We start from the raw sequence: 15,584 nt of genomic DNA on the forward strand, positions 1-15,584 counted from the left end.
AAGTTTGACCCCAAAAAGACTAATATTAACGGAGTTATAGCCATTTTTGTGAAAAAAATACGATATTTTTTTAAGGTGCATGTTTTTATGCCTAAATTGTATCTAATTCGAAGGGGAATGAATAGCAGAGTACAAAAATGTATTTTTTATAAGTTTTGGGTGCGTAGTTTTGATTTTATGGGATTTTGAATTTTGCAAAGTTTGACCCCAAAAAGACTAATATTAACGGAGTTATAGCCATTTTTGTGAAAAAATACGATATTTTTTTAAGGTGCATGTTTTTATGCCCAAATTGTATCTAATTCGAAGGGGAATGAATAGCAGAGTACAAAAATGTATTTTTTATAAGTTTTGGGTGCGTAGTTTTGATTTTATGGGATTTTGAATTTTGCAAAGTTTGACCCCAAAAAGACTAATATTAACGGAGTTATAGCCATTTTTGTGAAAAAATACGATATTTTTTTAAGGTGCATGTTTTTATGCCCAAATTGTATCTAATTCGAAGGGGAATGAATAGCAGAGTACAAAAATGTATTTTTTATAAGTTTTGGGTGCGTAGTTTTGATTTTATGGGATTTTGAATTTTGCAAAGTTTGACCCCAAAAAGACTAATATTAACGGAGTTATAGCCATTTTTGTGAAAAAATACGATATTTTTTTAAGGTGCATGTTTTTATGCCTAAATTGTATCTAATTCGAAGGGGAATGAATAGCAGAGTACAAAAATGTATTTTTTATAAGTTTTGGGTGCGTAGTTTTGATTTTATGGGATTTTGAATTTTGCAAAGTTTGACCCCAAAAAGACTAATATTAACGGAGTTATAGCCATTTTTGTGAAAAAAATACGATATTTTTTTAAGGTGCATGTTTTTATGCCTAAATTGTATCTAATTCGAAGGGGAATGAATAGCAGAGTACAAAAATGTATTTTTTATAAGTTTTGGGTGCGTAGTTTTGATTTTATGGGATTTTGAATTTTGCAAAGTTTGACCCCAAAAAGACTAATATTAACGGAGTTATAGCCATTTTTGTGAAAAAATACGATATTTTTTTAAGGTGCATGTTTTTATGCCTAAATTGTATCTAATTCGAAGGGGAATGAATAGCAGAGTACAAAAATGTATTTTTTATAAGTTTTGGGTGCGTAGTTTTGATTTTATGGGATTTTGAATTTTGCAAAGTTTGACCCCAAAAAGACTAATATTAACGGAGTTATAGCCATTTTTGTGAAAAAATACGATATTTTTTTAAGGTGCATGTTTTTATGCCTAAATTGTATCTAATTCGAAGGGGAATGAATAGCAGAGTACAAAAATGTATTTTTTATAAGTTTTGGGTGCGTAGTTTTGATTTTATGGGATTTTGAATTTTGCAAAGTTTGACCCCAAAAAGACTAATATTAACGGAGTTATAGCCATTTTTGTGAAAAAATACGATATTTTTTTAAGGTGCATGTTTTTATGCCTAAATTGTATCTAATTCGAAGGGGAATGAATAGCCAGAGTACAAAAATGTATTTTTTATAAGTTTTGGGTGCGTAGTTTTGATTTTATGGGATTTTGAATTTTGCAAAGTTTGACCCCAAAAAGACTAATATTAACGGAGTTATAGCCATTTTTGTGAAAAAATACGATATTTTTTTAAGGTGCATGTTTTTATGCCTAAATTGTATCTAATTCGAAGGGGAATGAATAGCAGAGTACAAAAATGTAGTTTTTATAAGTTTTGGGTGCGTAGTTTTGATTTTATGGGATTTTGAATTTTGCAAAGTTTGACCCCAAAAAGACTAATATTAACGGAGTTATAGCCATTTTTGTGAAAAAATACGATATTTTTTTAAGGTGCATGTTTTTATGCCTAAATTGTATCTAATTCGAAGGGGAATGAATAGCAGAGTACAAAAATGTATTTTTTATAAGTTTTGGGTGCGTAGTTTTGATTTTATGGGATTTTGAATTTTGCAAAGTTTGACCCCAAAAAGACTAATATTAACGGAGTTATAGCCATTTTTGTGAAAAAATACGATATTTTTTTAAGGTGCATGTTTTTATGCCCAAATTGTATCTAATTCGAAGGGGAATGAATAGCAGAGTACAAAAATGTATTTTTTATAAGTTTTGGGTGCGTAGTTTTGATTTTATGGGATTTTGAATTTTGCAAAGTTTGACCCCAAAAAGACTAATATTAACGGAGTTATAGCCATTTTTGTGAAAAAATACGATATTTTTTTAAGGTGCATGTTTTTATGCCTAAATTTTATCTAATTCGAAGGGGAATGAATAGCAGAGTACAAAAATGTATTTTTTATAAGTTTTGGGTGCGTAGTTTTGATTTTATGGGATTTTGAATTTTGCAAAGTTTGACCCCAAAAAGACTAATATTAACGGAGTTATAGCCATTTTTGTGAAAAAATACGATATTTTTTTAAGGTGCATGTTTTTATGCCTAAATTGTATCTAATTCGAAGGGGAATGAATAGCAGAGTACAAAAATGTATTTTTTATAAGTTTTGGGTGCGTAGTTTTGATTTTATGGGATTTTGAATTTTGCAAAGTTTGACCCCAAAAAGACTAATATTAACGGAGTTATAGCCATTTTTGTGAAAAAATACGATATTTTTTTAAGGTGCATGTTTTTATGCCTAAATTTTATCTAATTCGAAGGGGAATGAATAGCAGAGTACAAAAATGTATTTTTTATAAGTTTTGGGTGCGTAGTTTTGATTTTATGGGATTTTGAATTTTGCAAAGTTTGACCCCAAAAAGACTAATATTAACGGAGTTATAGCCATTTTTGTGAAAAAATACGATATTTTTTTAAGGTGCATGTTTTTATGCCCAAATTGTATCTAATTCGAAGGGGAATGAATAGCAGAGTACAAAAATGTATTTTTTATAAGTTTTGGGTGCGTAGTTTTGATTTTATGGGATTTTGAATTTTGCAAAGTTTGACCCCAAAAAGACTAATATTAACGGAGTTATAGCCATTTTTGTGAAAAAATACGATATTTTTTTAAGGTGCATGTTTTTATGCCTAAATTGTATCTAATTCGAAGGGGAATGAATAGCAGAGTACAAAAATGTAGTTTTTATAAGTTTTGGGTGCGTAGTTTTGATTTTATGGGATTTTGAATTTTGCAAAGTTTGACCCCAAAAAGACTAATATTAACGGAGTTATAGCCATTTTTGTGAAAAAATACGATATTTTTTTAAGGTGCATGTTTTCATGCCTAAATTGTATCTAATTCGAAGGGGAATGAATAGCAGAGTACAAAAATGTATTTTTTATAAGTTTTGGGTGCGTAGTTTTGATTTTATGGGATTTTGAATTTTGCAAAGTTTGACCCCAAAAAGACTAATATTAACGGAGTTATAGCCATTTTTGTGAAAAAATACGATATTTTTTTAAGGTGCATGTTTTTATGCCTAAATTGTATCTAATTCGAAGGGGAATGAATAGCAGAGTACAAAAATGTATTTTTTATAAGTTTTGGGTGCGTAGTTTTGATTTTATGGGATTTTGAATTTTGCAAAGTTTGACCCCAAAAAGACTAATATTAACGGAGTTATAGCCATTTTTGTGAAAAAATACGATATTTTTTTAAGGTGCATGTTTTTATGCCCAAATTGTATCTAATTCGAAGGGGAATGAATAGCAGAGTACAAAAATGTATTTTTTATAAGTTTTGGGTGCGTAGTTTTGATTTTATGGGATTTTGAATTTTGCAAAGTTTGACCCCAAAAAGACTAATATTAACGGAGTTATAGCCATTTTTGTGAAAAAATACGATATTTTTTTAAGGTGCATGTTTTTATGCCTAAATTGTATCTAATTCGAAGGGGAATGAATAGCAGAGTACAAAAATGTATTTTTTATAAGTTTTGGGTGCGTAGTTTTGATTTTATGGGATTTTGAATTTTGCAAAGTTTGACCCCAAAAAGACTAATATTAACGGAGTTATAGCCATTTTTGTGAAAAAATACGATATTTTTTTAAGGTGCATGTTTTTATGCCCAAATTGTATCTAATTCGAAGGGGAATGAATAGCAGAGTACAAAAATGTATTTTTTATAAGTTTTGGGTGCGTAGTTTTGATTTTATGGGATTTTGAATTTTGCAAAGTTTGACCCCAAAAAGACTAATATTAACGGAGTTATAGCCATTTTTGTGAAAAAATACGATATTTTTTTAAGGTGCATGTTTTTATGCCTAAATTGTATCTAATTCGAAGGGGAATGAATAGCAGAGTACAAAAATGTATTTTTTATAAGTTTTGGGTGCGTAGTTTTGATTTTATGGGATTTTGAATTTTGCAAAGTTTGACCCCAAAAAGACTAATATTAACGGAGTTATAGCCATTTTTGTGATAAAATACGATATTTTTTTAAGGTGCATGTTTTTATGCCTAAATTGTATCTAATTCGAAGGGGAATGAATAGCAGAGTACAAAAATGTAGTTTTTATAAGTTTTGGGTGCGTAGTTTTGATTTTATGGGATTTTGAATTTTGCAAAGTTTGACCCCAAAAAGACTAATATTAACGGAGTTATAGCCATTTTTGTGAAAAAATACGATATTTTTTTAAGGTGCATGTTTTTATGCCTAAATTGTATCTAATTCGAAGGGGAATGAATAGCAGAGTACAAAAATGTATTTTTTATAAGTTTTGGGTGCGTAGTTTTGATTTTATGGGATTTTGAATTTTGCAAAGTTTGACCCCAAAAAGACTAATATTAACGGAGTTATAGCCATTTTTGTGAAAAAATACGATATTTTTTTAAGGTGCATGTTTTTATGCCCAAATTGTATCTAATTCGAAGGGGAATGAATAGCAGAGTACAAAAATGTATTTTTTATAAGTTTTGGGTGCGTAGTTTTGATTTTATGGGATTTTGAATTTTGCAAAGTTTGACCCCAAAAAGACTAATATTAACGGAGTTATAGCCATTTTTGTGAAAAAATACGATATTTTTTTAAGGTGCATGTTTTTATGCCTAAATTGTATTTAATTCGAAGGGGAATGAATAGCAGAGTACAAAAATGTATTTTTTATAAGTTTTGGGTGCGTAGTTTTGATTTTATGGGATTTTGAATTTTGCAAAGTTTGACCCCAAAAAGACTAATATTAACGGAGTTATAGCCATTTTTGTGAAAAAATACGATATTTTTTTAAGGTGCATGTTTTTATGCCTAAATTGTATCTAATTCGAAGGGGAATGAATAGCAGAGTACAAAAATGTAGTTTTTATAAGTTTTGGGTGCGTAGTTTTGATTTTATGGGATTTTGAATTTTGCAAAGTTTGACCCCAAAAAGACTAATATTAACGGAGTTATAGCCATTTTTGTGAAAAAATACGATATTTTTTTAAGGTGCATGTTTTTATGCCTAAATTGTATCTAATTCGAAGGGGAATGAATAGCAGAGTACAAAAATGTATTTTTTATAAGTTTTGGGTGCGTAGTTTTGATTTTATGGGATTTTGAATTTTGCAAAGTTTGACCCCAAAAAGACTAATATTAACGGAGTTATAGCCATTTTTGTGAAAAAATACGATATTTTTTTAAGGTGCATGTTTTTATGCCTAAATTGTATCTAATTCGAAGGGGAATGAATAGCAGAGTACAAAAATGTATTTTTTATAAGTTTTGGGTGCGTAGTTTTGATTTTATGGGATTTTGAATTTTGCAAAGTTTGACCCCAAAAAGACTAATATTAACGGAGTTATAGCCATTTTTGTGAAAAAATACGATATTTTTTTAAGGTGCATGTTTTTATGCCCAAATTGTATCTAATTCGAAGGGGAATGAATAGCAGAGTACAAAAATGTATTTTTTATAAGTTTTGGGTGCGTAGTTTTGATTTTATGGGATTTTGAATTTTGCAAAGTTTGACCCCAAAAAGACTAATATTAACGGAGTTATAGCCATTTTTGTGAAAAAATACGATATTTTTTTAAGGTGCATGTTTTTATGCCTAAATTGTATCTAATTCGAAGGGGAATGAATAGCAGAGTACAAAAATGTAGTTTTTATAAGTTTTGGGTGCGTAGTTTTGATTTTATGGGATTTTGAATTTTGCAAAGTTTGACCCCAAAAAGACTAATATTAACGGAGTTATAGCCATTTTTGTGAAAAAATACGATATTTTTTTAAGGTGCATGTTTTTATGCCTAAATTGTATCTAATTCGAAGGGGAATGAATAGCAGAGTACAAAAATGTATTTTTTATAAGTTTTGGGTGCGTAGTTTTGATTTTATGGGATTTTGAATTTTGCAAAGTTTGACCCCAAAAAGACTAATATTAACGGAGTTATAGCCATTTTTGTGAAAAAATACGATATTTTTTTAAGGTGCATGTTTTTATGCCTAAATTGTATCTAATTCGAAGGGGAATGAATAGCAGAGTACAAAAATGTATTTTTTATATGTTTTGGGTGCGTAGTTTTGATTTTATGGGATTTTGAATTTTGCAAAGTTTGACCCCAAAAAGACTAATATTAACGGAGTTATAGCCATTTTTGTGAAAAAATACGATATTTTTTTAAGGTGCATGTTTTTATGCCTAAATTGTATCTAATTCGAAGGGGAATGAATAGCAGAGTACAAAAATGTATTTTTTATAAGTTTTGGGTGCCTAGTTTTGATTTTATGGGATTTTGAATTTTGCAAAGTTTGACCCCAAAAAGACTAATATTAACGGAGTTATAGCCATTTTTGTGAAAAAATACGATATTTTTTTAAGGTGCATGTTTTTATGCCTAAATTGTATCTAATTCGAAGGGGAATGAATAGCAGAGTACAAAAATGTATTTTTTATAAGTTTTGGGTGCGTAGTTTTGATTTTATGGGATTTTGAATTTTGCAAAGTTTGACCCCAAAAAGACTAATATTAACGGAGTTATAGCCATTTTTGTGAAAAAATACGATATTTTTTTAAGGTGCATGTTTTTATGCCTAAATTGTATCTAATTCGAAGGGGAATGAATAGCAGAGTACAAAAATATATTTTTTATAAGTTTTGGGTGCGTAGTTTTGATTTTATGGGATTTTGAATTTTGCAAAGTTTGACCCCAAAAAGACTAATATTAACGGAGTTATAGCCATTTTTGTGAAAAAATACGATATTTTTTTAAGGTGCATGTTTTTATGCCTAAATTGTATCTAATTCGAAGGGGAATGAATAGCAGAGTACAAAAATGTATTTTTTATAAGTTTTGGGTGCGTAGTTTTGATTTTATGGGATTTTGAATTTTGCAAAGTTTGACCCCAAAAAGACTAATATTAACGGAGTTATAGCCATTTTTGTGAAAAAATACGATATTTTTTTAAGGTGCATGTTTTTATGCCTAAATTGTATCTAATTCGAAGGGGAATGAATAGCAGAGTACAAAAATGTATTTTTTATAAGTTTTGGGTGCGTAGTTTTGATTTTATGGGATTTTGAATTTTGCAAAGTTTGACCCCAAAAAGACTAATATTAACGGAGTTATAGCCATTTTTGTGAAAAAATACTGTAATGTTTTATTCCGGGTTCACAATAAAACTTATTTCGTTTATTTTAACTTCCACTTATCTTTCCGTTCAAATAAGAACACACTTTATTTCAAATCAATTTACTTTTATTATTCGCTCAAACAAACACACTTTTCAATCACTTTATTTACTACTAACAATTTCCAACACTTTATTTCACTTTGTACTGTACTCTTTCACATTCAAGATTAAACTGTGTCCGGTCGGTGTCCACGCTGCCCTTTTATACCTGAAATTCGGAATTCGAGAATGTCTTCGAAGGTTCTCGTCTTTGCTTCTCGAAGCTTCCTTTCCAAGAGGGGGCGCTTCATACTTCCAGTCCAGTGGGATATTTTGGGATATTCAGCAGTCGAGGGAATTTCTTTGGATGCGTTCAGAGGGTAGTTTCTTAATTACTAAAGGTCCGTTCACATTTCTACCTTTACTGTAGCAGGTAGTGTGTTCAGACTTTTATCTTAAAAGTAGTTCGGTAATTCATCGTTACATTGCCCCCCTCTTAGGATTGTTCGTCCCGAACAACTCCATTGCTTCTTTCACCATTATAACGATGTAAACGGTCACAATGAACTACCTTTAATTTGCCTCTTACCCCTCTCTGTATACGGTAAACCACGTCGTTGATTCTGGTTATTACTGTGTAAGGGCCTTCCCAGTTTTGTTGTAGCTTCGGTGATAGTCCCTTTTGTCGGTGGGGATTGTAAAACCACACAAGTTCTCCTTCTTGAAACCCTGTTGCTGTCGCTCGCGCGTCATATCTTGTTTTCATCCTGTCACTAGACGCTTTTATATTTGTCCTTGTCCGTTGGTGAATGTCAGCCAGTGTTTCTTTCAGGTTATCAACATACTCATCTATTTCCTGTGGCTCATTTGGAACACATCCGAATTTTATCTCACTTGGCAGCCGTATTGTAGAACCAAAAAGGACTTCCGATGGTGTATGTCCAGTGGAACTATGTGTTGCACTTCTATAAGCCATCAAGAATAATGGAATATGTCGATCCCAGTCTCGTTGATTATCGTTGACTACTTTTGACAGGTGTTCTTTAAGTGTCCTGTTAAATCGCTCAACCATCCCATCAGATTGTGGATGAAGCGGTGTTGTTCGCGTCTTCTTGATGCCAAGGAGTGAGCAAACCTCTTGAAAAATCTTAGATTCGAAGTTCCTTCCTTGGTCGGAATGAAGTTCCATGGGTACTCCGAACCTGCTCACCCAATGAAAGACAATCTTATCCACAACTGTTTTGGTTTCCTGGTTTGGGATGGCAAATGCCTCAGGCCACTTGCTGAAGTAATCCATCACTACGAGGATATACCGGTTTCCTTTGTTGGTTTCGGGAAAAGGACCTGCCACGTCTATTGCAATCCTCTCAAAAGGTGTGCCCACATTGTACTGATGCATCTTGCTTTGCATTTTTCTAGCTGGTCCTTTGCTAGCGGCACAAGTATCACATTTTCGGCACCACTTTTCAACGTCTTCTCTCATACGTAACCAGTAGAATTGCTGGCGTACCTTTTCCAGCGTCTTGTTGATGCCTAAATGGCCTCCAGAAGTTCCCTCGTGCATCTCTCGGAGAACATCATTAACCTTTGACTGAGGTACGATTAGTTGCATTACATAAGATTTACCATCTGCGGATTCCCACTTACGCCTGAGTAACCCTTCTTGCACATGAAGTGAGTCCCATTGTGCCCAATATGCTTTGAGATTGGGGCTTCGGTCGGAGATGTCGGCCCATTCTGGTTTCTCTTCATGTTCCTTCCATGCAAGGATGGGTTCGATGTCCGAATCTTCCTGTTGGGCCATTCTGAGTTCTTCATTACTCCAGCCGCAAATGGGATCAGCTCTCGTTCTTCTTACAGCGACAACTTCCTTTTCCTCTAGCCGTGTGCAATGCTTGCAGTCTTGCTTGCACGGGCGCCGAGATAATGCGTCTGCATTTGAATGTAGCTTTCCTCTTCGATGTTGAATCTGACATTGATACGTCTGGAGTATCTCGATCCATCTTGCTACTTGACCCTTTGGATTTTTGAAGTTCAAAAGCCAATTTAGTGCACCATGATCTGTGCGAAGAAGGAACTTCTGTCCATAGATGTACTTATGGAAGTGCTTTGTTGCCAATACCAGAGCTAGAAGTTCCCTTCTGGTCACGCAATAGTTTCTTTCTTGTTTCGAGAGTACCTTGCTGAAATAGGCAACGACCTTTTCTTCTCCGTCATGAACTTGCGATAAAACAGCACCAACTCCAACATTACTTGCATCTGCGTCAATGATGAATTGTTTGCCTGGAGTCGGATAGGCCAACACAGGAGCTTCACATAACCGTAGCTTCAGTTCCTGAAAGCTTTTCTCACACTCACCTGACCATTTAAAGGGTTTACCCTTCTCCGTAAGCTGGTGCAAGCTTTTGGCGATTCTCGCAAAATCCTTCACGAACCGTCGATAGTACGTTGCCAGACCCAGGAAACTCCGAAGTTGATGCTTGTCCTGAGGGGTTGGCCAGTTCTTCACAGTGTCAACTTTTTCAGGATCAGTCTTCACTCCTTGGGATGAGATGATATGCCCCAAATATTTAACCTCGGTCTTGAAAAGTGCACATTTCTTTGGATTCAACTTAAGATGTGCTTCTCGTAGCCTCTGGAATACAGCCTTTAGGTTTTCACAGTGGTCATCAAATGTTTTTCCGTAAACGATGACATCATCCAAATAGACTAGGCAAGATTTCCAGGTTAATCCATTCAAAACGCACTCCATCAAGCGCTCAAAAGTAGCTGGGGCATTACATAGCCCAAACGGCATGACATTAAACTGCCACAGACCATTTCCTGTGGAGAAAGCCGTCTTTTCCCGATCTTCTGGATGGATTTCTACCTGCCAGTAGCCACTCTTCAAGTCCAAAGTCGAAAACCATTGTGCTCCTTCCATTGCATCTAGAGTATCGCTGATTCTTGGCAGTGGGTAGCTGTCTTTCTTCGTCACATCATTCAGCCTGCGGTAATCGACACAAAATCGAGTGCTTCCATCTTTCTTTTTGACGAGAACTACCGGTGATGCCCAAGGGCTTTTGGAATTTTCGATCAGCCCATCTTTCTTCATTGTCGATATCATTTCTTCAACTTCACCTTGTTTGGCCAAGGGGAGACGTCTTGCTGGTTGACGAATCGGCCTAGCATCTCCTGTATCGATTCGATGCTGCACGAGTTGTGTTCGGCCGTACTGCCCGCTGGGTGAAGAGAAGATATCCGAATATTCGTGAAGAAGCCTTCCCGCAACATTAAGCTGATGTTGACTCAAGTTGTCTGATTTAAGAATTTGAGTCTTTAGTTTCTCCGAGTTCATAGTCATCTGTGTGTCCACCTCGTTGATCTTAGTTATTGCGGCCACAGATTCACATTGCCCAACAACTTCGCCTTTCTTAAGCTTGATTGGGTACGGTTTGATGTTAACTATCCGTACAGGTACCATGTTGTTCTTTGGTGCCACAAGAGTCTTCCCGATGATGATGTTTTCGGAACTTTGCTCAACTTCTGGTTCAACCATGAGGTATCGATGGCTTCCAAAGTTCCCCTTTAACTTGGTCCACACAAAAACTTCTGAAGAAGGAGGCAGGCAAATGTCTTCTTTGATGACAGTTCTAATTGTTGTCGAGTTTTCAGTGCCATAGACCATTGGAATCTCTACATTTCTGTATTTCAGGACTTGATTACCGATATCCAAAATGATTCCATGCTCCTTCATGAAGTCGATTCCAATGATGCACTCGTCACATATATCTGCCACCAAAAACACATGCGAAAACTCTAGTTCTGCCATACGGATCGTAAGACGAACTTCACCGTACACCCTTGCTGCTTCTCCTGTGGCGGTCTTCAGACGGTAGCTGTTGGTGTTATGTAGCCATGTCATCTTCACCAAGTCTCTTCGTACAATAGAGGCGGTGGCACCGGTGTCAATTGTAGCCACGTGTTGTTTGTTGTTTATGGTCGCTTCCACTGTCAGACTTTTGTTGTCTCGTTTAGTCTGTGAGACTTGAATTGTGGTTCTGGAGCCATTGATACCAGAAACCAGCTTCTGCCCCTCGAAGTTGGTTCTTACTCGTTTTCCCGAATGGGAATCAAGATGAGCATGAGTGTTAGTTGTATCGCTTACCTGTTGTTGGGCAATATTCCTGTTTCCACAGTGTTGGCAAGCAGTTCTTCTTGGTGGCAATCTGCACTGCCGCTGGAGATGTCCGGTCTTGTTACAGTTCCAGCATCGAGCAGCTCCGTCCCTCTGGTTTCTTTGGAATGCGAGTTTTTGACAAGAGCATTCTTCCACTGCAACTTCTCTTACCCGATGAACGCCTTGAGAAGCCTGTTCTGCTGCTTCCATAGTCAGTGCAAACGCTAATGCTTCAGGAAGGGAACGTTTTCCAGCTGTTCGAATTGCTCGCTGAAGATTTATATCAGATACAGCACGTACAAAGGCTTCTGTCGCAAACTGATTGATAATGTCGTCTCCTGCTGTCGGATATGCCAGATGAGCTAACCTTTCAATATCTGCTTGGAGTTGTTGCAGAGTTTCTCCTCTTTTCTGGACTCTTGTATTGAGTTGGACGCGGAAGACTTCCTGCATATGGCCATCTCCAAAGCGTTTTTCAATGACCTGGACAAGAGCGTTAAAGTTACCATTCTTTTCTGGTGGTAAAGTTTGTAACAACTCAGCAGCAGGACCTCTAAGAGCAAGAGTCAGCGCTATACATTTGTCTTCGTCATCCCAGCCATTTGTTGTGGCAGCTGCCTCAAACTGTTTCTTGTAGATCGACCAAGAACTTTGTCCATCAAAGGTTGGTGGATGCATTTCCTTCTTCTTTGAATACTCACCAGAACTTTCTCGGGCCTTAATTTTTCGAAGCTTGTCCAACTCTTTAGTAATGTCTTGGAATTTCTCTTCGAACTTTGTGTCCATTGCCAACAGCTCTTCTTTGTTTTCTTCAACACGCTCGTCAAGAGCAGTGAACTTCTTCTCGAAATCACCAAGCTTTCCCTCTAAAAGATTTTTCTGTTCTTCTAGAAGATTCTTTTGCTCATCGCGATGTTCTTCTAGATGTTTCTCCATTTTTTCGAGAAGATTCTGTTGTTCACTCTTTTGCTCTGTTCGTTGTTGTTCCATTTGTTCTCTTTGTTCATCAAATTTTGCAAGGAGAACAGCCATCATGGATGACATATCGGAACTAGTACTTACTCGTTCTTCTATCATTTCAACTTCGAATTGAAATGTATCCAAATCTTCGCTTTTCTGGGTTAAATAATCTTGCAGGCGAATAATGAGGTCATTTTTCGATCCAGCAGTAGGAAGACCTCGTTTAGTTAATTCCGCCTTCAGCTCAGTCAAACTTAACTGATTTAATGTCTTACCCATTTTAACTTTTTAAAATGCGAGCACTTTTACTTATTTCAAAATGTTTTACACTTTGTTTATTGTTAAAACACACGCGCACTTTTTATTTTATTCGCGAAATTATCTGATTCGCACAAATAAATAAGTTTTATTCCACTTTTCTGACACCAATGTAATGTTTTATTCCGGGTTCACAATAAAACTTATTTCGTTTATTTTAACTTCCACTTATCTTTCCGTTCAAATAAGAACACACTTTATTTCAAATCAATTTACTTTTATTATTCGCTCAAACAAACACACTTTTCAATCACTTTATTTACTACTAACAATTTCCAACACTTTATTTCACTTTGTACTGTACTCTTTCACATTCAAGATTAAACTGTGTCCGGTCGGTGTCCACGCTGCCCTTTTATACCTGAAATTCGGAATTCGAGAATGTCTTCGAAGGTTCTCGTCTTTGCTTCTCGAAGCTTCCTTTCCAAGAGGGGGCGCTTCATACTTCCAGTCCAGTGGGATATTTTGGGATATTCAGCAGTCGAGGGAATTTCTTTGGATGCGTTCAGAGGGTAGTTTCTTAATTACTAAAGGTCCGTTCACATTTCTACCTTTACTGTAGCAGGTAGTGTGTTCAGACTTTTATCTTAAAAGTAGTTCGGTAATTCATCGTTACAATACGATATTTTTTTAAGGTGCATGTTTTTATGCCTAAATTGTATCTAATTCGAAGGGGAATGAATAGCAGAGTACAAAAATGTATTTTTTATAAGTTTTGGGTGCGTAGTTTTGATTTTATGGGATTTTGAATTTTGCAAAGTTTGACCCCAAAAAGACTAATATTAACGGAGTTATAGCCATTTTTGTGAAAAAATACGATATTTTTTTAAGGTGCATGTTTTTATGCCCAAATTGTATCTAATTCGAAGGGGAATGAATAGCAGAGTACAAAAATGTATTTTTTATAAGTTTTGGGTGCGTAGTTTTGATTTTATGGGATTTTGAATTTTGCAAAGTTTGACCCCAAAAAGACTAATATTAACGGAGTTATAGCCATTTTTGTGAAAAAATACGATATTTTTTTAAGGTGCATGTTTTTATGCCCAAATTGTATCTAATTCGAAGGGGAATGAATAGCAGAGTACAAAAATGTATTTTTTATAAGTTTTGGGTGCGTAGTTTTGATTTTATAGGATTTTGAATTTTGCAAAGTTTGACCCCAAAAAGACTAATATTAACGGAGTTATAGCCATTTTTGTGAAAAAATACGATATTTTTTTAAGGTGCATGTTTTTATGCCCAAATTGTATCTAATTCGAAGGGGAATGAATAGCAGAGTACAAAAATGTATTTTTTATAAGTTTTGGGTGCGTAGTTTTGATTTTATGGGATTTTGAATTTTGCAAAGTTTGACCCCAAAAAGACTAATATTAACGGAGTTATAGCCATTTTTGTGAAAAAATACGATATTTTTTTAAGGTGCATGTTTTTATGCCCAAATTGTATCTAATTCGAAGGGGAATGAATAGCAGAGTACAAAAATGTATTTTTTATAAGTTTTGGGTGCGTAGTTTTGATTTTATGGGATTTTGAATTTTGCAAAGTTTGACCCCAAAAAGACTAATATTAACGGAGTTATAGCCATTTTTGTGAAAAAATACGATATTTTTTTAAGGTGCATGTTTTTATGCCCAAATTGTATCTAATTCGAAGGGGAATGAATAGCAGAGTACAAAAATGTATTTTTTATAAGTTTTGGGTGCGTAGTTTTGATTTTATAGGATTTTGAATTTTGCAAAGTTTGACCCCAAAAAGACTAATATTAACGGAGTTATAGCCATTTTTGTGAAAAAATACGATATTTTTTTAAGGTGCATGTTTTTATGCCTAAATTGTATCTAATTCGAAGGGGAATGAATAGCAGAGTACAAAAATGTATTTTTTATAAGTTTTGGGTGCGTAGTTTTGATTTTATGGGATTTTGAATTTTGCAAAGTTTGACCCCAAAAAGACTAATATTAACGGAGTTATAGCCATTTTTGTGAAAAAATACGATATTTTTTTAAGGTGCATGTTTTTATGCCCAAATTGTATCTAATTCGAAGGGGAATGAATAGCAGAGTACAAAAATGTATTTTTTATAAGTTTTGGGTGCGTAGTTTTGATTTTATGGGATTTTGAATTTTGCAAAGTTTGACCCCAAAAAGACTAATATTAACGGAGTTATAGCCATTTTTGTGAAAAAATGCGATATTTTTTAAGGTGCATGTTTTTATGCCTAAATTCGAAGGGGAATGAATAGCAGAGTACAAAAATGTATTTTTTATAAGTTTTGGGTGCGTAGTTTTGATTTTATGGGATTTTGAATTTTGCAAAGTTTGACCCCAAAAAGACTAATATTAACGGAGTTATAGCCATTTTTGTGAAAAAATACGATATTTTTTTAAGGTGCATGTTTTTATGCCCAAATTGTATCTAATTCGAAGGGGAATGAATAGCAGAGTACAAAAATGTATTTTTTATAAGTTTTGGGTGCGTAGTTTTGATTTTATGGGATTTTGAATTTTGCAAAGTTTGACCCCAAAAAGACTAATATTAACGGAGTTATAGCCATTTTTGTGAAAAAATACGATATTTTTTTAAGGTGCATGTTTTTATGCCCAAATTGTATCTAA

Source organism: Episyrphus balteatus, chromosome 4 (genome assembly GCF_945859705.1).
Source record: "Episyrphus balteatus chromosome 4, idEpiBalt1.1, whole genome shotgun sequence".
Taxonomy (NCBI): Eukaryota; Metazoa; Arthropoda; class Insecta; order Diptera; family Syrphidae; genus Episyrphus; species Episyrphus balteatus.